This window comes from Phacochoerus africanus, chromosome 4, assembly GCF_016906955.1.
Source record: "Phacochoerus africanus isolate WHEZ1 chromosome 4, ROS_Pafr_v1, whole genome shotgun sequence".
Taxonomy (NCBI): Eukaryota; Metazoa; Chordata; class Mammalia; order Artiodactyla; family Suidae; genus Phacochoerus; species Phacochoerus africanus.
In genome coordinates this window covers 133,672,102-133,696,951 of record NC_062547.1, presented here as the reverse complement: position 1 = coordinate 133,696,951, position 24,850 = coordinate 133,672,102, and positions in this window count along the sequence as shown.

Here is a 24,850-nt window from a genome sequence, read left to right as displayed (position 1 = left end):
ATTAATGTGCGCTACCCAGATCAACTTGGAGCCAAAATTAGAGCCAAAATGGGTTTACTTCTGAGTGGTTGTCCATATATGAATTTGTAGGATTAGTTGCCTTATGACTTCCTTTTGAAGAGTTTGTTTGCCTTTTTTCCTGTTTCTTCCCTCTGTCACCCTCCTGTTCCCTTTATTTCAGAATCATAAATCAGTTACAAGTGATATGACAGTACTCCATCTTTTCTGGCAAAGTGACTATTCATTTTAGGAAAAATAGCATATCTGAAAAATTCCTATGGGCAAAAAAATAAATAAATCTGAAACTTAAGCCTTAGAGGTTAATAAGCCCAGGTGTTTTTGAATGAGGCTAGTTGGCTCCATAGCTTTCTTGGACCATTGAAATGGAAAGTAACCTGGATCAAAAGTCCTGGTTTGAGTTCTCTCATGGCACAGTGGGTTAAGGATCCGGTGTCACTGCAGTGGCTTGGGTCACTGCTGTGGTGAAGGTTCACTCCCTGGCCCGGGAACTTCCACAGGCTGAGGGTATGGCCCAAAAGTTCCTGCTTCGAAAGTCACACTGTGATGGGTGACCTATAAACAGTGGTCCTTTGATCATAAAGTTTTCTTTCACAGATTTACACAATATTATTTTCATGTCCAGAACAAAACAAAGACAGTGAAAGATATTTTTGCTATAACCATCTTTTTATCAGGTTTGAGTATTTATTCTCACCATTTTATATCCATTACCCTCAGAAAAATGTGCTGTTTGCACGATGTCTTTTTTTAGAGGTCTTTCAAATCTGATGGGCACCTTCCCCATCGTCGTCCTTGATATTATCGATAATATCTTGCACAAAGAGTCAGAGGCTTGTGGTTTTGGACTTGCATCTTGTAACTGCCTTTGTTTCCTCTAGCTTGAACTGTGAGCGTTTGGATCAGCTGATCACATTGATCAGGAACTAAAAGCCAAATGCTTTGTGTGTATCTCTTAAACATCGTGGAGTTTTGATTTTATATTTTAATTTAGGGTACATTCCTGCCTTTCTCTTAGTTTGTCACATGACTGGGACAAGAGAAGCCTTAGCCTGTACTTGCTCCAATTCTAAATCCCCATTTGTTTTTGTTTTTATTTTGTAAATTTATAACTGTAATTAAGAGAGTAATGCCCTCATTGGCACCACAACTCTGAATCTGCCAGAACTATTGAAGCAGTAAATCCTCACTGCAAACTTTTGCCAAATAATAAGTTTCAACGAAACAGTCTCTTCATAATGAAAGATTTGAAGAATTAGTGAGTCCAGTATATACTTCCATAAAAGTTTACTGTAATTAATAAATTCTTACTTTCTCTGATTACTTTCAGTATGATGTTTGGGGAGAAAAAGCCTTTAAATGGATTTTCATGAAGGTGATAAGCCGCTTTGTCATTATCTGCATAACCACCTTGTGAGTCTCTCCCAGGCTGGAACTGTGACAGTAATCAAGGGGAGTTACCAGAACAAACCTAATTTTGATAGCGTGGTTCTCTCCCCTTCAAAAGAAGAGGAGAAACAGTTTCCTTGTATATTTAAAACTGTAATTGTCATCCTGATATACTTTAAGTTTCTAAAAAAAAAAGCGATATTAAAGTAGATGTATTCCTTTCACATCACCGTAAAGGCTGGAGCAAAGGGATAAATCTTCAAAAACGTGTCACAATACTTTTTCAAATTTAAACTTGAACCCCAGTTCATCTCTCATTTCTGTTGTGCTTATTAAAGGTTTCTTTACTTTTGATACACAGTATGCAGTTGTACTTGATCTTTTACAATTGAAACGTGAGCTTATCAGCAAAAGACAAAAACAAAGCTGCACAGTCATCATAATCAAATAGCAATTATACTGCACAATTCAGTGATTGTAAAGCATCCTGTAACAAGTAATGTTTGTCTCCTATTTTTTGATACCTCTTAAACTTATGTCTTTTAGAAAGACAGTGCCTCTGTATGCTTTTTGTATTTTTATTGAGTGTAAATATTTGTTATATTTTTGGTTAAGAGAATGTAAAAGTACCATTTATTATCATATATACTACTACATTGGTGGAATCAATAAAGAGTCTAATTAACCTTCTCTGCACTTTATTGATAATGTGTGGGAGCAGATAAAGTAATTACACCCAGTTACTCAAGAGGGCCTGTCTGGGACCTGCGTTGGCATGAAGGCATTTTTTTAAAAGTCTCCAGAGAAAGTGAAATTGTCAGTTATGGTCGATGTTATGGTATGTGTGAAACACCCAGCTATTCAGTTTCTTGAAAGCGTGTTTGATTGCAAACCAAGAATCAGTGGCTTAAACCCCATTGGAGCTCTTTTTTATAACAAAAGTCTGCTGGCAGACTCTAGGACTAGAACAGGGATTCTGACATTTACGCCTCGGAGCATCACCACAGTGTTTCAAGAAGGAAGAGTTTGAGGGTAAAGGTGCAAATGTGTATCCTTTTTATTAGCAGAATAACAGCTTTTCTAGAACTGCACTTGCGTAATTCTGCTTATCTCCCACTAGTCAAAACTGTCACATGGTCAGTGACTGCAAGGAAACCTGGGAAATGAACTTCTTTTGTTTTTTTTTTTTTTTTTTTGCTTTTTAGGGCCACAGCCACAGCATCGCCAGATCCTGAACCCACAGTGAGGCCAGGGATCAAACCCACAACCTCGTGGTTCCTAGTCAGATTCGTTTTTGCCACGCCACAACAGGAACTCCTGGGAAATGAACTTTTATAGCTAAAACAACTGATAGCCTCAAATAAAAGTGGGATTATTTTATTTCTTTTTTAGGTCTGCAGCATATGGAAATTCCCATCCAGGACTGCAGCCGCCCACCTGGATGCCACAGCTGCAGCCACGCTGGATCCGACCGACCCACACTTTCAAGCTACACCACAGCTCATGGCAATACTGGATCCTTAACCCACTGAATGAGGCCAGGGATCGAACCGGTATCCTTGTAGAAAGTGTCGTGACTGCTGAGCCACAACGGGAACTCCAAAAGTAGGATTCTTTTTAGTGAAGAAGGAAGGAATGGGTATTAAATGGGCACTGGCTGGGTCTACCACAGGAAGCCTGTTGCCCATTCCTTTAGGAAGCACATTGTATGTAAATGGGGCAGCTTCTTTCCTGGGTTCAGGATTTCCTAGGACACTGGCAAAGAGGAAGGGAATTCTGTTTTAGTATTCCTTTGTAAAATCTCCCCATCACTCCTCTGCACCCAGAGAATGTTACTAGCCTGATATAAGGCTTCTGCCTTCTCCCAGTCCACCACCCCCCCTACACACACACACACACACACACACATGCACACACACACAGATCCCCCAGGGGCCATGCCTTCCCCTGACCGTCCCTCCACCATTACTAGTTTATGCCTTCATTTTGAAAATAGTAAACACAAGTCTAGTAAGCTGAATAATAGGTACCCAAAAATAGCAATCTCTAATTCCTGGAGCTTTAAAGATTATCATACAGGAGAAAAGGGTCTTTGAGGATGTAATTAAGTTAAACATTCTGAAATGAGGTGATTCCTTTGACCTGTCTGGTTAGGACTACACATATCACAAGTGTCCTTGAAGAGACAGAAGATAACACACGGGAGAAAACAGTGGGAAGCCGATAGGGAATTAAAGCCGCCGGTGAAAGCATGCCAGCAGCCACTACAGACGAGGATAGAGACAAGATTCTTCCTTCAAGCCTCCAGAGGAAGTGCCACTCATCAACACCTTGATTTTGGTCTTCTGGATCCCCAGTTTGTGGCAGTATGTTAACGGGAGTCCTGGGAAACGAATGCGTTTTTTGCCTGACTGTGAAGACCCAGAAGCTGCAATTAAAGGCTGTAGTGGTCTGTACTACACCATGGGAGCCACCCGCCTCACTGCATCCAAAAAGCATTTGATAAAGATAAGAGTCGGTGGCCATTCCAGAGGCCGCCTCTGCAGAAGCCTGGTCAGCCTGTTCTTTTTCCAAGTGTTCACAGAAAGGACATTCCTCTGATCCTTGCCAAACTTGATGTTTTTCATTGTTCTCATTTTAGGCATTCTGGTGAGTATGTACTGGTGTCTTACTGTGGTTTTAATTTTCATAACAACAAATAATGCTCAGCATGTTTTCAAATACTGGCCATTTGGATACTCTCTTTGTGAAGAATCTTTCTAGGTCTTTTGTTTTTTATTTGTTGTGAGAATATTGAAATAAACTTGTTTTATCATGGCTTGTCTATCACAATCTTGCTCAATTCACTAATTCTAAGTTTTTAGATTCTTTTGCATAGTCTACATTCTGGAATTTTTAGACAGTGAGCTGAGGTCATAGGGCTCACTTCTTTCTTATGTTCTCGAGGATTCCTGTCCTTCAGTATCGGTATCCAGGGTCATAAGTGGCATTATTTATATATATCGTCTGCTTTTTTAGTTGCTTTAGGCAGGAAGGTAAAGTGCTAGTTGCTCCATCTTGAGCAGAAGCGTAAGTTCACATATAGAATTTTAATACAACTCTTGTAAGTAAGTGAGAGCAAACACAACACTCTACGCCCTCCCCACCCCAGTAGTCAGTAAGGACATAGAAGATGGCAACAACACAACTAACACACTTAATCTCATGGACCTGTATAAAACACTGAATTAGCAACAACTGCAAAATATACATTACTTCTGGGCGATCCTGGAGCATTTATCCAAGTTGACTATATGTTAGGCCATAAAGGAACTATTAACAAATGTCAAAGAATTGAACTCATATAGACAAGGCTCTCTGCAGCAGATTTAAATGAAAAATTGGTAACAAAAATTTAAAAATTTGTAAGTTAAAGAATTCCTACCAGAGTTCCCATTGTGGTTCAGCAATAACTAAACCGAATAGTATATGTGAGGATCTGGGTTTAATCCCTGCCCTTGCTCAGCAGGTTAAGGATCCAGTGTTGCTGTGAGCTGTGGTGTAGGTTGCAGATGTGGTTTAGACCCGCTGTGGCTGTGGCTGGCAGCTCTGATTAGATCCCTAACCTGGGAAGTTACATATGCCACATGTGCGGCCCTAAAATGCAAAAAAAGAAAAATTCCTCCCAGTAACCCAGTGGAAAGCAGAAATTATTTTGAACTGAATGAAAATGTAGATAAGAATGTCAGAACCTTTTGGTTGTTTATTAAAGTTGTACTTGAAGGGAAATTGTATAGCCTTAAGTGCATGTATTAGAAAAGTAGAAAGGATAAGCTATGAGATCCTGCTGTGTAGCACTGGGAACTGTACCTAGTCACTTATGATGGAACATGATAATGTGAGAAAAAGAATGTATATATGTTCATGTGACTTGGTCCCCTTTCTGTACAGTAGAAAATTGACATAACACTGTAAACCAGCTATAATGGGAAAAAAATAAAAATCACTAAAAAGTAGAAAGGCTGAAAATGTTAGCTAAACATTCTTCTCAAGAAACCAGAATAATAAATAGCAAAATAAATTTAAATACGTGGAATTAAAAAGGGAGGGCTGCCTAACAAAGCAGTAAGTTCTCTTGAAAGACTAATAAGGAGTTCCTGCTGTGACACAACAGGATTGGCGGCATCTCTGCAGCTCCAGGTCACGGGTTCCATCCCCAGACCAGCACAGTGATTTGAAGAAGCCAGTGTTGCTACAGCTGCAGTGTGGGTCACGCCTGCAGCTCAGATCTTATCCCTGGCCCAGGAGCTCCTTGTGCCACAGGATGGCCAAAAAAGAAAAAAAAAAAAAATGTTGAGTCTGTCATTTGAAAGCCTTTCCACACAGAAAACTTAAGTCCTGGATGGCTCTATCTGCAAGTTATACCAGACACTTAACAGAAAAATAACACTGATACTACATAACAAAATCTCAGAATGGTAGGGGTTTCTTAAATAATACCTTCAAAGAAAACACAAATAATGAAGGAAATGATTGGTTTATTTGACTGTCTTAAAAACATGTTCATCAGGAAACACCATTTCAAAGAATAAAAGGCCATAGAGTTGAAACATGTAATACATATACCCCTCTGTAAGGACAGGTAACCAGAATATATAAAGTACTTCTTTAATATTTCTTTATTGCACAGTTGATTTACAAGGTTAATTTCTGTTGTACAACAGAGTGATTCAGTTATATAATATACTATATATATATACACACACATATTCTTTTTCATATTATTTTCCATTGTGGTTTATCACAGGTTATTGATATAGTTCCCTGTGGTATACAGTAGGATCTTGTTATTTTTCTAAGAAGCTAAAGTATATCAGAAAAAAAAATAGCACCCAATAGAAAAGTGAGTAAAAGAATTACGCACTTCATAAGAGGGGAAATTGTCCAATAACCATGGAAAGGTGCTTAATCCCATTATGTAAATCCAATTATGAAATAAATTTGTAATTGATGATAAGGTGTTAGCTATGTTGCCTTCTCTTTGGAGTGTGGGTGACACTTGATCTTGGGTCAAAAACTATCCTTTAGATAAAGCAAGAATAGGCTAAGTGGGGAAGTTGTAGTAAAAAATGCACTGGGGCCGCCAGGTGGCGCCATGCTGCAATGTGACTCCTTGTGGAATCCTTTAAAAAGGTGAGAACAAAACAATGTGTTTTATATATAAATTTATTTTTAATTTTAAATGTATTTTAGGTTGTGAGTTGTTAAGTTTAGCAATGTGAGTTAAGGTTTATAATGTAATAATTTGATATACTTAACACATTGTGAAGCGATTACCACAGTCAAGGCATATATCATCGCATTAGTTATCTTTCTTTATAGTGAGAACACTTAAGATCTGCTCTCTTAAGACATTTCAAGTTTATAATATTGGAAAATAGTTCCTCAAGAAATTGAAAGCAGAACTACTACATGATCCAGCAGTCCCACTTCTTGGTATATATCCGAAGGAAACGAAATCATCCTTTCAAAGAGATACCTGCCCTCCTGTGTTCATTGCAGCCTTATTCACAGTAGCAGGATATGCAAACTAAATGTCCATTGATAGAGGAATGGATAAAGAAAATGTGTGTGAATATGTAAACAGTGTTTTCATTTCTTTTGCAAGCTTACCTTCCTCAAAATTCTTGCTAAATAATGTAGTTCCTCAAAAACAAGAGCAAAGTAATTTCTTAACCATCTTAACAGATATGTCTGCAGCCCACAGTGAAATATCTCAGAAGACTTTCTCACAGAGGTAATGAAAAGGAAGCATTTCCAGGAGTTCCCACCATGGTGTGGTGGGATTGGTGGCATTTCTGGAGCGTTGGGACATAGGTTCCATCAATCCCCGGCCCAGAGCAGTGAGTTAAGGATCCAGAATTACCTCATCTGCGGGATAGGTTGCAACTGCAGCTCAGATCTGGGAAATCCATATGCCAGGAGTGGCCATAAAAAATAAAATAAGTTAGTTTTAAAAAAGGAAGCATTTCCAGTTAGAAAATATATAATTTTAGACATTCTGTTTGCGTGATCTTCAGATGATAAAGGTTAGTATGGATACACCTATTTCCTAATACAGTGTTTTTGCATTTGGACATTAGATTTGCAATTGTAATGAATGGTTCTTTTGCAGGGCTCCAGAGGGAAATCTAGAAAACACAAATGGCCCAACTCTGAACAGGATTGAAAAGCAGGTAATATATCTAAGAGCTAATTAAATGGTCTGTACTGAACAACACACTCCAAAGACTCCTAGCAGCTGCTCATTTGTTCTGACTACCTGGTGTTATTGGCCTTTTTAAATTTGATCATTTTCGCGGGTATGTAACGGTACTGTATTGTGGTTTTAGTTTTCATTTGCCTTATTGTTCATGGAGTTTGTCTCCTTTTCATATTTGTATCAGCCATTTGGTTTGCACTAATATGAAATGCTTTCTGAGTCTATTTTCTTCTTCTGGATTATCGATATTTATATTTTCTGGATATGACTCCTTCATCTGTTATATGTGTGCTAGAGATCTCTCTCACCCTTTGGCTTGTTCTTTCATAGCCTTAATGCTGGCTGTTGGCGAAAACAACTTCTTAACTTTGAACTAGAAAAACCTATTCTTTCCCTTTTTGGTTAGTGCTTTGTTTGTGATCTGTTTAAGAAGTCTTTTTCTACTCCAGCGTATTTGTGTTATCTTTTAAATTTTTTTTTTAATTTCGCTCTGAGGTATGTCTGGAATGGGTTTTTATGTGTAGTGCGAGGTAGAAGTCAGGTTTTATTCTCATATATGCAGATTGTTCCTGTACCCTTTATTGAAAAGATAAGTCTGTGTTCTCTTTTATCAGCCTGTTAGTTCTTCCATTCCCCAATACCTCCTTGTCTTAATTAGTCTAGAACCATAATACATACTGATATCTAGTAAAGAAAGTTTTCTGACACTGTTCTTTTTTTCAAGAATACATAAGCTATTCTTGTATCATTGCATTTCCAAATGAATTTTACAACCAGTTTATCAACTTATACGCACACGTGCACACACAAACAATTGCAATTTTGAATGGGATTTTCTTGAAATTACATACCAATTTAAAGGAAATTAACATCCTCTTAAATTTTAGTTTTCCTATCTATGAAGCCAGTATATGTCTCCATTTATTTAGATTTTCTTTTGCTTTCACTGCTTTATTATTTTGGTTTAAGGGCTTTCGTATTTTTCATCTAAGATTTATTTTTAGGTGTTTGATGTGGGTTTTTTGTTATTTTTTTCTCCTGCTTTATGGAGGTATATTTGACAAATCAAAAGTATATATGTTTTACAAAAAAAAAAAAAAAGGAGTTCCCGTCGTGGCGCAGTGGTTAACGAATCCGACTAGGAACCATGAGGTTGAGGGTTCAGTCCCTGCCCTTGCTCAGTGGGTTAACGATCCGGCGTTGCCGTGAGCTGTGGTGTAGGTTGCAGACGCGGTTCGGATCCCGCGTTGCTGTGGCTCTGGCGTAGGCCGGTGGCTACAGCTCCGATTCGACCCCTAGCCTGGGAACCTCCATATGCCGCGGGAGCGGCCCAAGAAATAGCAACAACAACAACAACAACAAAGACCAAAAAAAAAAGTATATATGTTTTAGATGTATGTCTTAGTCCATTTGGGCTAATGCCATAGACTGGATGGCTTATAAACAACAAAAATTTATTTGTCACAGTTCTAAAGACTGAGAAGTCCAAGATCAGGATGCTGGCAGAATTGGTGTCCAGTAAGAGCTTGTTTCCTGGTTCATAGATGGTGTGTCCTCATGGAACAGAAGGGACAAGGGATCTCTTTGGGGCTGCTTTTATGAGGGCTCCTTATCATTTCATTTCACTTCATTCATGAAGGCTCCACCTCATGACCTAATTACCCCCAAAGGCCCTACTTTCTAGTATCAGCTTCAGAGATTAGGATTTCAAGATATGAAATTGGGGCGGAGGGGGTCACAGACATTCATTGTGTAGCAGTGTACAATGTCATGATTTGATACATATATACACTGTGAAATGATCACCAGAATTAATGCTAATTAACATCCGTCACATCGCATAGTTGGTGTGTGTGGTGAGAACACTTAAGGTCAGATTTTTAGCAGATTTCATGTGTATAATACAATATAACTATAGTGACCACAGACTATAATACCACTCCAGAACTTACTCGTCCCACACAGCTGAATCTTTGTACTTTTTGATCAATATCTTCCTGTTTCCACCCAACCCTCAACCCCAGGCAACTACCAGATTCCACATGAAGGTGAGATCATGCATTGTTTTTCTGTACTTGGCTTATTTCACTCCACAGAATGTTCTCTCGGTTCTTGCATGTTGTTACAAATAGAATTTTTTCTTTTTTAAGGCTGAGTGATACCACTGTGTGTATATGTGCACGCACACATGTGCAAGAAAGTATGTGCACATGTATAAGCCCATTCATCTGTTAATGGACATGTAGGTTGTTTCTAAATCTTGGCATTTTTGTCAGCAGTGTTGCATCGAACATAGAGGTTACAGAGATAGCTCTTATTTAACAGTTGGCAAGAAGCTAGAGCTCACACTTCTGCAAGGAAATGAATTCTGCCACCAACCTGAGTGACTTCTTCCCTCGTTAAGCCTCCAGATTGAAGCACAGCCCAGCTGAAACCTTGACCACAGCTGTGTGCAACCCTTAGCAGAAGACCCAGCCAAGCTGACTTACTGAGTTCCAGACTCCTGATGCACTGATATTGCGCTATTTGAAGCTGCTGAGTTAGTGGTAATTTACTCTACAGCAGTAGGTAACTAATATCTTGCTTGTTAGCGGCATGACCTTGGGGAAGTTGTGCATATTTCCCGTGCCTTAGTTCTCTCATCTGCAAATCAGGCTAGCAGTAATCACCTATCTCATAGGCTCTGAGGGTGGCACGACTTAATGTGTGTATGATCCTTTGGCCACACCCAGCCCCCTGGAAAGTTGCTCAGTCATTGTAGCTGTATTATCACTGCCTTTGTCTCTCTCTCTCCCTCCCTCCCTCTTCAGACTGAATAGTTTTTTACCCCATTCTTCCATCTCATCTCCTTTTTTAGAATTTCATTTCTTTGCCCAGTGTAGCCTTGGCTGGTTAACACCTCTTACCTAACAGTCACTTATCTGACAGCCGTGGCTATTCTAAGATAATCAGGATGCTCCAAAACCAAATTGATTCCATGTAGAAAATACATTAAAGCTATATTCTTGACCTGTTATCAGAACTTAAAACTAAGTGAGAAAAATTGAGGGAAGCATATTCATAGAAATAAGAATGTAATTAAGATAATCTGAGATGGAAGGAACCTGAAAACTAAAAGGCAGAAAACTCACAAAGCAGTTTGAAGCAGAGAAAGGCTGCACTTCAGGGATATCTGAAAGTTTTCAGCGAACATTGTCTTATTGGACAAGTCACTTTTTGCTTTTTAAGGCCATACTCAGGGCATATGGAGGTTCCCAAGTTAGGAGTCAAATCGGTGTTGTAGCCCCAGCCTATGCCACAGCAATACAGGATCTGAGCTGTGTCTGCAACCTACACCACAGCTCACAGCAATGCTGGATCCTTAACCCACTGAGCAATGCCAGGGATGGAACCTGTGTCTTCATGGATACAGTCAAATTCATTTCTGCTGAGCCACGAAGGAAACTCCAATACACTCATTCTAATTTCAATTTCCAGATTTGTTTAAATAATAATATTGCCATCAAGAGGGCCTGAAAGTCCATTCTACACTAATTAGGGTAACAGTGTATATATTTTATATTATCATAGTATGATATAATATTAGAAATAATACTTTAAAAGATTAGTTTTAAATTATCAAATAATTTTTCACAGAACTAGAATAAATAATCCAAAAGTATATGTAGAACCATAAAGACCCAGAATTGTCAAAGCAATCCTGAGGGGAAAAAAAGCAGGAGGCATAACTCTTCCAGACCTCAGACAATATTACAAAGCTATCGTAATCACAACAGTGTGGTATTGGTACAAAAAGACATGTGGATCAGTGGAACAGGACAGAGATCCTAGAAATAAACCCAGACATCTATGGTCAGTTAATCTTTGACAAAGGAGGCAAGAATAAAATGAGGGAAAGAGTCTCTTCAGCAAGTAGTGCTGGGAACCCTGGACAGCTGCATGTAAATCCGGGAAACTGGAACACACCCTCACATCATGCACAGAAATAAACGCAAAATAGGTTTAAGACTTAAACATAAGACAGGACACCATCAAACTCATAGAAGAGAACACAGGCAAAACGTTCTCTGATATAAACCATACAAATGTTTTCTTCGGCTAGTGTCCCAACGCGATAGAAGTAAAAACAGAAATAATCCGCTGGGACCTAAGAGCAAAGGAAACCATAAAAAAAAAAAGAAGAATGCCGAAAAGACAACTGACAGAATGGGAGAAAATAGTTGCAAATGATGGAACCAACAAGGACACGATCACCAAATTACACAGACAGCTTCTAGAACTCAACAACAATAAAACAACCCAATTGAAAAGTGGGCAGAAGACCAAAGAGAAATTTCTCCAAAGAAGGCACATGGATGGCCAGTAAACACATGAAAAGATCTGGAACATCACTTTTAGAGAAATGCAAATCAAAACTACAAGGAGGTACCACTTCATACCAGTCAGAATGGCCATCGTTAATAAGTCGATCAATAACAAATGCAAAAGAGGGTGCTGAGAAAAGGGAATGCTGTTGGTGGGAATATTAATTGGCACAACCACTGTGGAAAAGAATATGTAGCTTCCTCAGAACTACTGGTCCCACTCCTGGGCATATATCTGGACAAAACTGTAATTCAGAAAGATCTGTGCACCCCTATAGTTCATAGCAGCACTATTTGCAATAGCTAAGACATGGAAAACAGCCTAAGTGCCCATCCACAGATGAATGGATTAAGAAGATCTGGTACATAATACAATGGAATACTACTCAGCCATAAAAAGAATGAAATAATACCATTTGCAGCAATATGTATGTACCTAGAGATTTTCATACTAAGTGAAGTTGTCAGAGAAAGGTAAATGTCATATATCACTTAGATGTGAAATCTAAAATATAGCACAAATGAACCTATCTGCAAAACAGACATAAAGAACAGATTTATGGTTGCCAAGGGGGAGGAGGGAGGGAGTGGGATGGACTAGGAGTTTGCAGTTAATCCATACAACCTACTAAGCATCTCCTATTCAACCCCTAGCCTGGGAAATTCCATATGCCACAGGTAGAGCCCTAAAAAGCAAAAAAAAAAAAAAAAAAAACCCACAAAAATGAACTTGTATACTTAGAATGGATGAGCAGTGAGGTCTTACTGCCTAAGGAACTATATCCAATCCTCCTGGGATAGACCATGATGGAAAATAATATTTTTAAAAAAGAATAGGTATATGTGTATGACTGAGTCACTTAGCTGTACAGCAGAAATTGGCACAACATTGTGAACCAACTCTAATTTAAAATTTTTAATAAAATTGTTAAAGATCTCTAGTTCAACAACAGTATAAAAAAAAAACCCATAATTTTAAAATGGGCAAAGGACCTGAATAGGTATTTTTCAAGGAAGATAGACAAATGGCTAGTAAGCAAATGAAAAGATATTCAACTTCACAAGTCTGAAGGAAATTCGAAAAACTACAGTATTACCTCACATCCATGAAGATGGCTGTGCTAAAAAAAAAAAAAAATTACAAGTGTTGAGAAGAAAGTGGAGAAACAACCCTGTGCACTGTTGGTGGAAAGGTAAAATGGTTCCAACCCCGATGGCAAACAGTGTGAAAGTTCCTCAAAAGATTAAAAACAATACTACCCTTTGAATCAGTAGGTCCCACTTCTGGGTATATAATCCAAAATAATTGAGAGCAGAGGCTCAGAGATTTGTACACTCATGCATGCGTTATTCGCAATAGCCAGGAGGTGAAAGCAATAAAAATGCCCATCAATGGATACATAAAATGTGGTATGTGTGTAACTGGAGTATTATTCACCCTTCAAAAGGAAGGAGGAGTTCCCGTCGTGGCGAAACAGAAGAGACTCTGACTAGGCACCATGACTAGCGATCCCTGGCCTTGCTCAGTGGGTTAAGGATCTGGCGTTGCTGTGAGCTGTGGTGTAGGTTGCAGATACAGCTCAGATCCTGCACTGCTGTGGCTGTGGTGCCCTATTGGGAACCTCCATATGTGTGGGCGTGGCCCTTAAAAAAAGGAAAAAGAAGGAAATTCTGACATATGCTACAACATGGATGATTTAACTCCATCCTGCATTCTGCCTACAAGTCTTGCTATTGTCTTATAATAACTCATTCCTTTTTTTTTTTTTTTAATCCTGAAAGTTTCATTTTTTAGTTGCTTATTTTTGGCCATGCCCACAGCATGTGTAAGTTCCCCGGACCAGGGATGGAACTGGTGCCACAGCAGCAACACAAGCCACATCAATGATAACACTGGACCCTTAACCTACTGAGCCACCAGGGAACTACCCCTCTCTCATCTCTCCCTTTTTTTCTTTTTCCACTGCCTTCTGGCACATGAAAGTTCTCAGGCCAGAGATCAAAGGCGAGTCAGAGCACGACCTACGCCACGATGAAAACAACAACATTGGTTTTTCAACCTACTGTGCCACAGAGGGAACTACCCCCATTCCCTTTTTTAAAAAAAATTTTTCCCCCTCAGTTCATGAGATTTTGGTGGGACTGCACATCATAGTAACCCACCCCTACACATACGTGTGTATGTGTGTATACGACCACACAGGCCAGTATGAGGCGTTCCTTGGAATTCCTAGCTTGTAGGTCAAGGTCAGCTCCTGTCCCATGACATTTGTCATAAGCTATAAGACTACAATGTCCAGTTGTTGGGATGGTCGTGTGTTAGAGCCAAGCCCACTGCTAGCAGGTGACTGGTTACTGAGAGCCTGTTACCCTCTCCCTCCAGTGACCCCGCAGCCAAGCACTCCCTCAGAGCTGCCCTCTACCTCCCCTGTGAGGCCAGGCCTGTGCCTTTGGAAGTCTGGAACTAAAACCTACTGAATAAACCAGTCATTGAATCTATATTAGAGGTCCTGCCTTCAGTATTTCTTAAAATTGGAAAGAAAATCAATAACATATTGTAGCTTATTTATCACCAATTTCATCAGAAGCCCGTGATGCTTTTTTCCTACTAAGCCCTTCATTTTGTGAACGAACAGGTGTCGCTGAGCTAGACTGATGCACTTGCTGTTCGCTGCAGAGGTGACTTCGAGGCAGAAGACAGCTCTCCACGGCAGTCACCTGCTACCAAGCAGAGAAAGGAGGGAGCTAACTTCCAGGAAGAGAAAGAGCAGCCTGCATTCAAAAATCCAAGTTGAGAAGGTCTGTCTATTCTTAGAATGCGTTGTATTTGCTACTCGCTGATTTCCTGGAACAACTGGCTGGGGTCTCCTTCACGCCGGCGCACTAGGAAACCCCACATCCATTTGGTGTTTTTCCACACAGGATGCTATGTCAATATCCACGCCTGACCCTGTGTGCGGTTTCTGAGGCTTTCATAGCAAACATCAAATGGTTTTTCCACCGACATGCATGATGCGTTTATCCCTTAAGTCCCTACTATGCGCCAGGCACAGTAGGATGCGCTGTGTAAAGCATTGTGCCAGACCTTGTGTGTTGTGGATTTTACATCCTGGGTGGAGCTCCTGCTGCTGGAGGAACGAACACACCTTAGATCCTACACACCTTAGATCGAACACACCTTAGATCCTACACTCATGTTGGGCAGTTGGTGACTAACCGGAGCTTCCAACAGGGCCTCTTTTGGGATCTTTGGTTCTTGTTCCCATGAACCTTTTAAATAAGACCTCAATCCTGAAAGCATCATTTCTGCTGGCACAGGGTATCGAGCACAAGCGGGCGTGATTAATTTATCCCAAGTATGCACCTCGGAGGAACAGAGAAAGGATGCCAGGGGATGGAGTGATTGGCATTTCTCAGCTGTAGGTCCTGGTCCCCCTGAGGCACTTCTCAGTGGACACTTGATCAGATTGTGAATGTCCTACTTAATGTTTCCCTTCTCTTTTTTCACTCTGCTGTTGCCTTGGAAGAGGTTCACCAAATCTGTCCTTGGACTTTCTAAGAACTTGACTTCCCAAGATACCTCACATAGTGGGGTTGTTACCAACCTTTGGACTCTTTGATTAATAGAAATCGATGAGAGGCCAGGCGAGAATTTCAGGCAGGCTTTCCAGGGGCTCCTGCTGCAGCAAAAGGGAGCCAAGGCAAGAAATAGGTATCCTTGCTGCTCCCTGTGAGGAGCTGCTTGGGTCCTTAAATGGGGTAACAGTGGGGGCAGGTCCATGGCTTGGGCAGGAAGGTGCAGCTTAGGTGGTCTTTCCATCCCCTTGGTGGTGCTGGGAGCGGGGACCAGGTGCTATACCCTGCTTTTGCTCTTGGCACTCGCCCCCCAGCCCCCATATGGTGGACTTGCTGACTACATCTCCCCAGGAAGGTCGTATAGCAGTCAGATTTGCCAACTTCTCATATGTGCCATGTTTCAATCACTTGCGTTTTGTGGCTTTTTTAAAGCACCCTGTTGCTCACAGTTGCCCCAACGGTGCATCCATGCAGTTGTTTTTAGTTAGAGCTTCTTTGTATCCTATTTCTCAAAGAGATGTTTGTCCAGTAGAGGATCCCAGGTCCTAGCCTACCTCAGGATGGGCAGTTTCTATCTTTCTGTGACTGGCTGTTTCATGTAGCATAATGTCTATCTTCCAGGTTCATCCACATTATAGGAGGTGTCCCGATTTCTTTTTGAAGAATGAATAATATTCTGTTGTAAGTATATACTAAATTTTCTTTTTTAAAAATTTTTTTTCTTTTGCTTTTTAGGGCCACACCCACGGCATATGGAGGTTCCCAGGCTAGGGGTCCAGTCACAGCTACAGCCACAGGCCTACAGCAACTCAGGATCCAAGCTGCACCTGCAACCTACACTCCAGCTCACGGCAACACCGGATCATTAACCCACCGAGCAAGGCCATCAAACATGCAACCTCAGGGTTCCTAGTTGGATTCACTTCCGCTGCACCACAACAGGAACTCCTAAATTTTATTTTTCTATTCAGCTGTTGAGACTTGGCTTACTTCTACATCTTGGCTCTCGTGAATATTGCTGCTATGATCATGAGTTTACAAATACCTCTTTTGAGACATCTGCTCTCGATGCTTTGGACTACATACCCAGAAGTGAAATCGTATGGTAGTATTTTCACCTTTTTCAGGACCCTGCATATTGTTTTCCATGGCAATGGCACCGTTTTACTTTCCCACCAACATCACAGGGTTCCAGTTTCTCTGTATTGTCACTAACACTTACTATGTATTTTTTTAACCAAAGGCATCTTAGTGGGTGTGAGGTGTCCTCTCATTGCGACTTTGGTTTGCATTTCCCTCATGATTAGTGCGGTCGAGCACCTTTTTATGTTCTTACTGTCATTGCTCTGTCTTCTTTGGAGAAGTGTCCATTCACGTGCCATGACCACTTTGTAATTGTGCTGCTTATTTTTGTTATGGAGTTGTAGGAGTTTTTATTGGTATGTGCTAGATATAACTCTTCATCAGATGCATGATTTGCACATAACATGCTCCCATTCTATAGGTTGCCTAGTCATTCTATTGACTTTTTTTTTTTGGATGCACAGACGTTTTTAATTTTGAAGAAGTCTAGTTTTTCTGTGTTTACTTTTGTTGCTTGTGCTTTTGGTGTCTTATCCAAACTAATTCTCAAATTCACTGTCATGATTTTCCCCCAACTTTATTTCTTCTTAGAGTTTCATAATTTTAGATCTTATGTGTATATCTTTGATCAACACTTTATGTATTGGGTAAGGTGATGGTCTGCTAGTCTGAATGTTTACATCCCTCAAAATTGATAGGTTGAAATCTTTATTTAGCCTTTTATTTTATTTTTTTTTAGGGCCACACCCACGGCATATGGAAGTTCCCAGGCTAGAGGTCGAGTTGGAGCTGCAGCTGCCGGCCTACACCAAAGCCACAGCAGCGCCGGATGAGAGCCACGTCTGCAACCTAAGCTGCAGCTCATTGGCAGTGCCAGATCCCCCAGCCCGCTGAGCAAGACAGAGAGTGAACCAGCATCCTCAAGGATACTAGTTGGATTCATTTTCCCTGCACCATGGTGGGAACTCCTGAAATCTTTATTTTGTTTTATTTATTTATATTTTGGCCACGCCACAACATAAGGTTTCCAGGCCAGGGATTCGATCTGAGACACAGTTGCAACCTCTGCTGCAGCTGTGACAATGCAGGATCTTTTTACTACTGTGCCAGATGGGTATCCAGCCTTTATCCTGATATTACAGAGACTCAACCAATCCCATTGTGTCATAGTGGGAACACCAATAGGTCAAAATCTTAATGCCTTATTTGATGGTATTAGTAGGTGAATCCTTGGAAAGTGCATGGGGGCTCTGCTCTGAAAGGAATTGGTGCTGTTATAAAAGAAGCTCCTGAGAGGTCCCTTGCCTCCCCTGCCATGTGAAGACACAGCAGGAAGGCACCTGCTATGAGCTAGGAAGAAGGGCTCTCACCAGAAGGCAACCGTGCTGGCACCTTGATTTTGGACTGGAATTGTAAGAACCAAATTTCTGTTGTTCATAAGATACCTAGTCTGTGGTATTATGTTATAGTAGCCTAAACAGACTATGACATGGTTTGTTTATTTTTCGTATGTGGATTTCCAATTTTCCTAGCCCCATTTATTGAAAACACGGCCTTAATCTGTTGAGTGGTCTTGGCCTCCTTGTTGAAAGTTATCTGACAAAGGAAAGTTTATTTCTAGTCTTCCTATTCTTCTGGTCTGTACGTCTCCTTACAACAGTACTACATTGTTTTAATTAATGTGAGTTTGAGGTAAGTTTTGAGGTCATGTATGATACCTCCTCCAACTGTGTTCTTTTTTAAGATTATTTTGGCTCTTCAGGGTCCCTTGAGATTCCATAGGAATGTTAGGATGGATTTTTCTATTTCTGAAAAAATGCCACTGGGATTCTTGATAGAGTGTGCATTAAATCCAGAGATCATCTTGGGTAGTATTGACATTTTAAGAGTATTAAGTCTTTCGATCCGAAAACACAGGATGTCTTTCCATTTATTTGTGTCTTCAGTTTCTTTCAGCATGCAAGGCTTTTGCCTCCTTGGTTAAATTTATTCCTAAGTATTGTATTCTTTCTGAGTCTGTTGTAAGTAGAATTGTTTTCTTAATTTCCTTTTTGGATTGTTCACCATAAATGTACAAAAATATAACTGTTTTTAATATGTTGATCTTGTATCTTGACACTTGGCTAATTTATTTGTTCTAATAGGTCTGTCTGTGTTTAATCTTTAAGGCTTTCTACATATCAGATCATGATGTGTGTAAAAAGAGATAACTTGCCTCTTTCCAATTTGGAAGCCTTTTAATTATTTTTGTCTAACTGCTCTGGCTAGGAGCTCCAGCATTTTGTTTCATCAAGACAAGACATACATGTCTTGTTCCTTAAGTTAAAGAAAAGTTTTCCGTCTTTCATCATTTAGGTGAATGATATCACCTGTGGGCTTTTTTTTTTTTTTTTAAAGATTTTTATTTTTTCCATTATGGTTGGTTTACAGTGTTCTGTCAATTTCTACTATACAGCAAAGTGACCCAGTTACACATATATATATACATTCTTTTTCTCACATTATCCTCCATCATGTTTCATTACGAGTGACTAGATATAGTTCCCTTTGCTATTCAGCAGGATCTTATTGCTTATCTACTCCAAATGCAATAGTTCTGTATCTATTAACCCCAGACTCCCAGCCCATCCCACTCCCTCCCCCTCCCCCTTGGAAACCGCAAGTCTGTTCTCAAAGTCCATGAGGTTTTGTTTTTGTGTGTGTGTGGAAAGGTTCATTTGTGCTGTATATTAGATTCCAGATATAAGTGATATCATATGGTATTTGTCTTTCTCTTTCTGACTTACTTCACTTAGTATGAGAGTCTCTAATTCCATCTATGTTGTTGTACATGGCATTATTTTGTTCTTTTTTGTGGCTGAGTAGTATTCCATTGTGAATATATACCACATCTTCTTAATCCATTCATCTGTCAATGGATATTTAGATTGTTTCCATGTCTTGGCTACTGTGAATAGTGCTGCAACGAACATACAGGTGCATGCGTTTTTTCAAGAAAAGTTTTGTCTGGATATATGCCCAAAAGTGGAATTGCTGGGTCATATGGTAGTTCTATATTTAGTTGTCTGTATTTAGTTTCTCCATACCGTTCCCCATAGCGGTTGTATCAGCTTATTCCCACGAACAGTGTAGGAGTGTTCCCTTTTCTCTACACCCTCTCCAGCATTTGTTGTTGAGTTGTTAATGATGGCCATTCTGATAGGTGTGATGTGGTACCTCATAATAGTTTTGATTTGCATTTCTTTAATAATTAGTGATGTTGAGCATTTTTTCATGTGCCTGTTGGCCATCTGTATATCTTCTTTGGAGAAAGGTCTATTCAGGTCTTTTGCCCATTTTTCAACTGGGTGGTGTTTTGCTTTTGTTTTTGTTTTTGCTGTTGAGTTGCATAAATTGCTTATATATATTAGAGATTAAGCCCTTGTTAGTTGCTTCATTTGAAACTATTTTCTCCCATTCTGTAGGTTGTCTTTCTGGGTTTTTTATGGTTTCCTTTGCTGTGGGACTTTTCCTACATGGTCTTCATTTTGTTGGAGTAGTCCGTCTATTCCTAGGTTGTTGAGGTTTTATTGTAAAAGGGTTTTGAGTTTTGTCAGACTGAGATGACCTATTCAAATAGGGTTTTTTCCCCTGTCACTCTGCAAATGTGGTATATTACATTGACTTACAATGTTGTATTAGTTTCAGGTGTACAGCAAAGTGAAGAAGTTACAAATATACACGTATCCATTCCTTTTCAGATTCTTTTCGCGTATAAGTATTACAGTATTGAGTAGATTTCCCTGTGATACACAGCAGGTCCTTGTTAGCTGTTTTACATATGGTGGTGTGTATATGTCAATCCCAACCCCCTAATGTATCCCCTCCCCAACCACATTTCCTCTTCGGAAGCCATAAGTTTGGTTTCAAAATCTCTGAGTCTGTTTCTGTTTTGTAAGATCTTTTGTATCATTTTTATTAGATTCCACAAATTAGTGATCTCATGTGATACTTGCCTTTCTCCCTCTGTCTTCACTTAGTATGATAATTTCTGGGTTCATCTATGTTGCCATAAATGGCATTGTTTCATTCTTTTGTTAGGACTTTGTAAAGAGAGTAATTTTCCATTTTATATATATGTACCACGTCGTCTTTATCCAATCCTCTGATGACAGACATTTAGGGTTCTCCCTTGTCTTGGCTATTACAAATCATGCTGTATCTTTTAGGTGTGCATGTATCTTTTTCACTTGTCATTTTGTCCAGATATATGCCCAGGAGTGGGATTGCTGGATCAGTAGTAGTTCTATAGTTTTTAAAGGAACTTTCATATGGTTCTCATAGTGGTTGCACCAGCATACATTCCTGACAACACTGACTTTCTTATATTGAGCTATTCTTGCATTCCTGGAATAAATCTTACTTGGCCATCATGTGCAATCCTTTTGTCATCATGTATGACTCTTTTAACATGCTGTTGAATTCTGTTTGCTATTATTTTGCTGAGGAGTTTTGCACTGCTTTCCTATTGCTGCTTTTAAGAGTCTGTCTTTGATATTTGAAAGCTTGATTAAATCTTGGCGTGGGCCTCTTTGGATGTATTCTACTTGGGGAGTTTTTTGAGCATATTGTGTTTTTTCTTTCTTTCTTTTTGCTTTTCAGGGCCTTACCCGTGGCATCTGGAAGTTCCCAGGCTAGGGGTCGAACTGGAGCTGCGGCTGCCAACCTACACCACAGCCACAGCAAAACCAGACCTGAGCCACGTCTTCGACCTACACTGCACCTTGCGGCAGTGCCAGGTCCTTAACCCACAGAGTGAGGCCAAGGATTGAAACCACATCCTCATGGATACGAGTCGGGTTTGTTTCCACTGAGCCACAAGAGGTACGCTGAGCCTATCGTGTTTCTATTTCCATTTTTTCCCTCAAATTTAGGACGTTTACAGCCACTATTATTTTTTAAGTACGCTATCCATCCCTTTCTCTTTCCGGTACTCTCGTCATACATATACATCCATCCACTTATGGTGCCTCATAAATCTCTAAGGCTCCATTCATTTTTCTTTGTTGAACCTCTCCAATGAACTTTGCAATTTGGTTATTTTATCTTTAAGCTCAGAATTTGGTTCTTTTTTATAATTTCTATCTCTGTTTTTTTTTTTTGTCAATCACTTTGCTGATTGTGGTTGATGTTCTTGTTTAGCTTACCGAGCATATTTAAGGTAGTTTTTTTAGATTCTTCATCAAATCAGAGGTCCTTTTTTTTTTTTTTTTCTTAAAGAATCGTTTCCAGAGATTTTGTTCCTTTGAATCATGTTTTATTTTTTTCTTTTCTTGTCAATATTTGAGATTTGAAAAAAAAAGCCACCTCTCCCAGTCTTTACTGACTAGCTTCAAGCAGGAAAGACCTTCCATTATCATCTCCAGTTAAGGGCTTTTGGTCCTCCCAAAACTTTTCTCAGGATGCAGGTTTCCGTTTCCTGGGGGCTTGTGTGCATGCTTTTATGCCAGTTCTGCATATATTCAGCTGCTTTGAAGAATCTTTATTTCTGTCCGAGTCTCATTCCTGCTTGTTCACAGAAGCCTTAAATTCCGTGGTATTCCTCTGCCTATAACCTCTTAGCTCCCAGCTTCTAGAGCTCAGCAAACCAACTGCAATTCTAACATGCTGCTGTACCCACTTGGGTTTAGCAGCCTCCTGTTTTCTAAGTTGTGCCACCATTCCTACCAGGGCAAGACAAATCAGTCCCTCAAGCAGCCACCAGACAAGCCAGACAGTTACAGGCAGTTTCATCCTTTCCTTTCTGTCCTGAGGAAGTAACTAGGAACTAGGCAGTTTCTTTCCAACTGAGCTGTACTGTGCCAGGAAGAGGGTGCTGCAAGGACAAGCAAAATGCCACAGATTTCCTACCATTACAGCCTGAGACATGGGCTTCGTTGTTGCAGCTCCTTAACTAGTTTCCATGAACCTCTTTTGGCTTGTATATTGTTTAGTGTTTCTGGGGGGGGTGGGGAGCACCTGGAGCTTCCTAGTCTGCGATCTTTTCAACACTTCTTGGTTAAGACGTAATGTTTTTCATCTTCTAATAGAAGTAGTACTATTACTTACTAATAGTATTACCATTATTCCTTAGCATAAAGAAAATGAAATCCAAGCAGGATAGGCTGGCATTATATGAAAAATGAGTCTCCGTATTTACTTCTCCCGCTCCATTCCTACTTCCAGGATACATACTTACACCTATTTGCATTTTGAATTCTTCTGAGGATTTTCTCATTCTCAATACCTTAGGCAGGAGTTCCCGTCGTGGCTCAGTGGTTAACGAATCCGACTAGGAACCATGAGGTTGCGGGTTCGATCCCTGGCCTTGCTCAGTGGGTTAACGATCTGGTGTTGCCGTGAGCTGGGGTGTAGGTCGCCGAAGTGGCTCGGATCCCGCGTTGCTGTGGCTGTGGTGTAGGCTGGCGGCTACAGCTCCATTCAACCCCTAGCCTGGGAACCTCCATATGCCACAGGTGCAGCCCTAAAAGACCAAAAAATAAATTGAAACTCCTCTCCTTTATCCCCAGCAGTTTGTCCAGAGCACGTAATAATCGTGTATTTTGCCTTATTTTCTCTCTGTGCCCCCCACTAGAATGAAAGCTCCTGGAGGGCAAACGAACTTGTTTTGTTCACTGCTGTACCACCAGTGCCTGGGCACATAATTCTCAACCTGTAATTGGTGACCATATGAATCATCCTGCTATTAAATGGCATCCACTTAATTATGCTTCCTAGTGGACCAGTTTTCCTGAAATTTTGTTTTAATTTGGATAGATTGCTTTGTAGGTCTGACTCAGACATAAAAATCCTGAGATTTATTTTAACGATACTACCAGAACTGTTCTACTTGTTCTTCAGAGCATACTCTCAAGTAAGTGCTTTCAGGACTGCTGGCTAATCCGATCGTTATTCTGCCATCTCCCTTCATTGGAAGGTGGGTTGCAAACAGAATACTAGTTCAAAATAATGTTCTCTCAGAAGTTGGGAGGCGTGCTCCATTATATTCTAGGCCTCACTGTTGCTGCTGAGAAACCTGGTAAACCCTAGCATGAATAATCAGAGAGCTGAGTAACTGCCCATAGCTGGACGCATGGGTCTTCAGAATACAAGGTTGATTGAGGTGACCATTCTTTTTTGATCATTTTTTTTCTCTCCAGAGCATTTACCTGGCTTGGTGTCAGCAAAACTCCTATTAATCCCTTGAATCCTTGAACTTCTCATCCGTCCCTGTCCTATGACTTAGCACAGTGACTTTCCCCACAGTGTCTACCTCTCCAGCTAGATTCCTTCAGGAATGTCAAACTGCAAAGAGAGGCAGGGAGACAGGTCTTGTTTCCGTGTCTGAGCTGTGGTAGCTATCCTCCATGGCCTTGGCTCCGCTGTGCACAGGCTGTTGTGGCTGCATTTGGGGAGGGCCGGTCCCGTCACTCACTCCCTGTACCTTTGTGCTATGAGCTGAATGGGGTGTCCCCTGGAGTTGATGATGACCCTTTTTGTTTTTAAGCCACCCAAATCAGGGTTGTTACAGCAAAGTATTCCAGATGGACTAACGTTCTTTGCACTGTTTCTGAAAAGTGAAATACTGTGTTTAAAGGAAACCCATGTGCTGACACCACCTGAACATGCTGCACCCTACACAGGATCCATGCACTTCAGCACCGTGGACGGGCCCTGGGAGCTCATGGAACGGAGCTACTGTCTCAGGTAAGGATTCAGTCAGTGATGACTGTTTGTTTAGACAGCTTCAATTAGGAACATGGAGAAAAAGGTAACTAGGTCAAACTCTGAAGATTTTCAAAGAAGTAGCATCCTACTTGCTGCTCCTATAAAGGAGAAAAAACAAAAACCTGTGCCTAGGAATTCTTCCTGGGCCCCCACGGCGGATGACGGGAGTATTCATCTGCTTAGAGCTGGTGAACACGAGGTCTGGTGAGGTGTAAGAGCCTCAGTGAAGTCTGGAGCGGTACTGTCGCTACTCACCAGCTCTTGCCTTTCCATGTGATTAAATGCATCCTTTCTTCAATATCTCAATCCCTACTCTTTTAGCAACTGTCTGTAAGGTTCCAGATCAAACATGCGGATCTTCTTCTTTAGGAAAATCTTTTTTTCTGAAAAACTATGAAAATGATGAAATTATGGAATTGCCATTGTGGCTTAG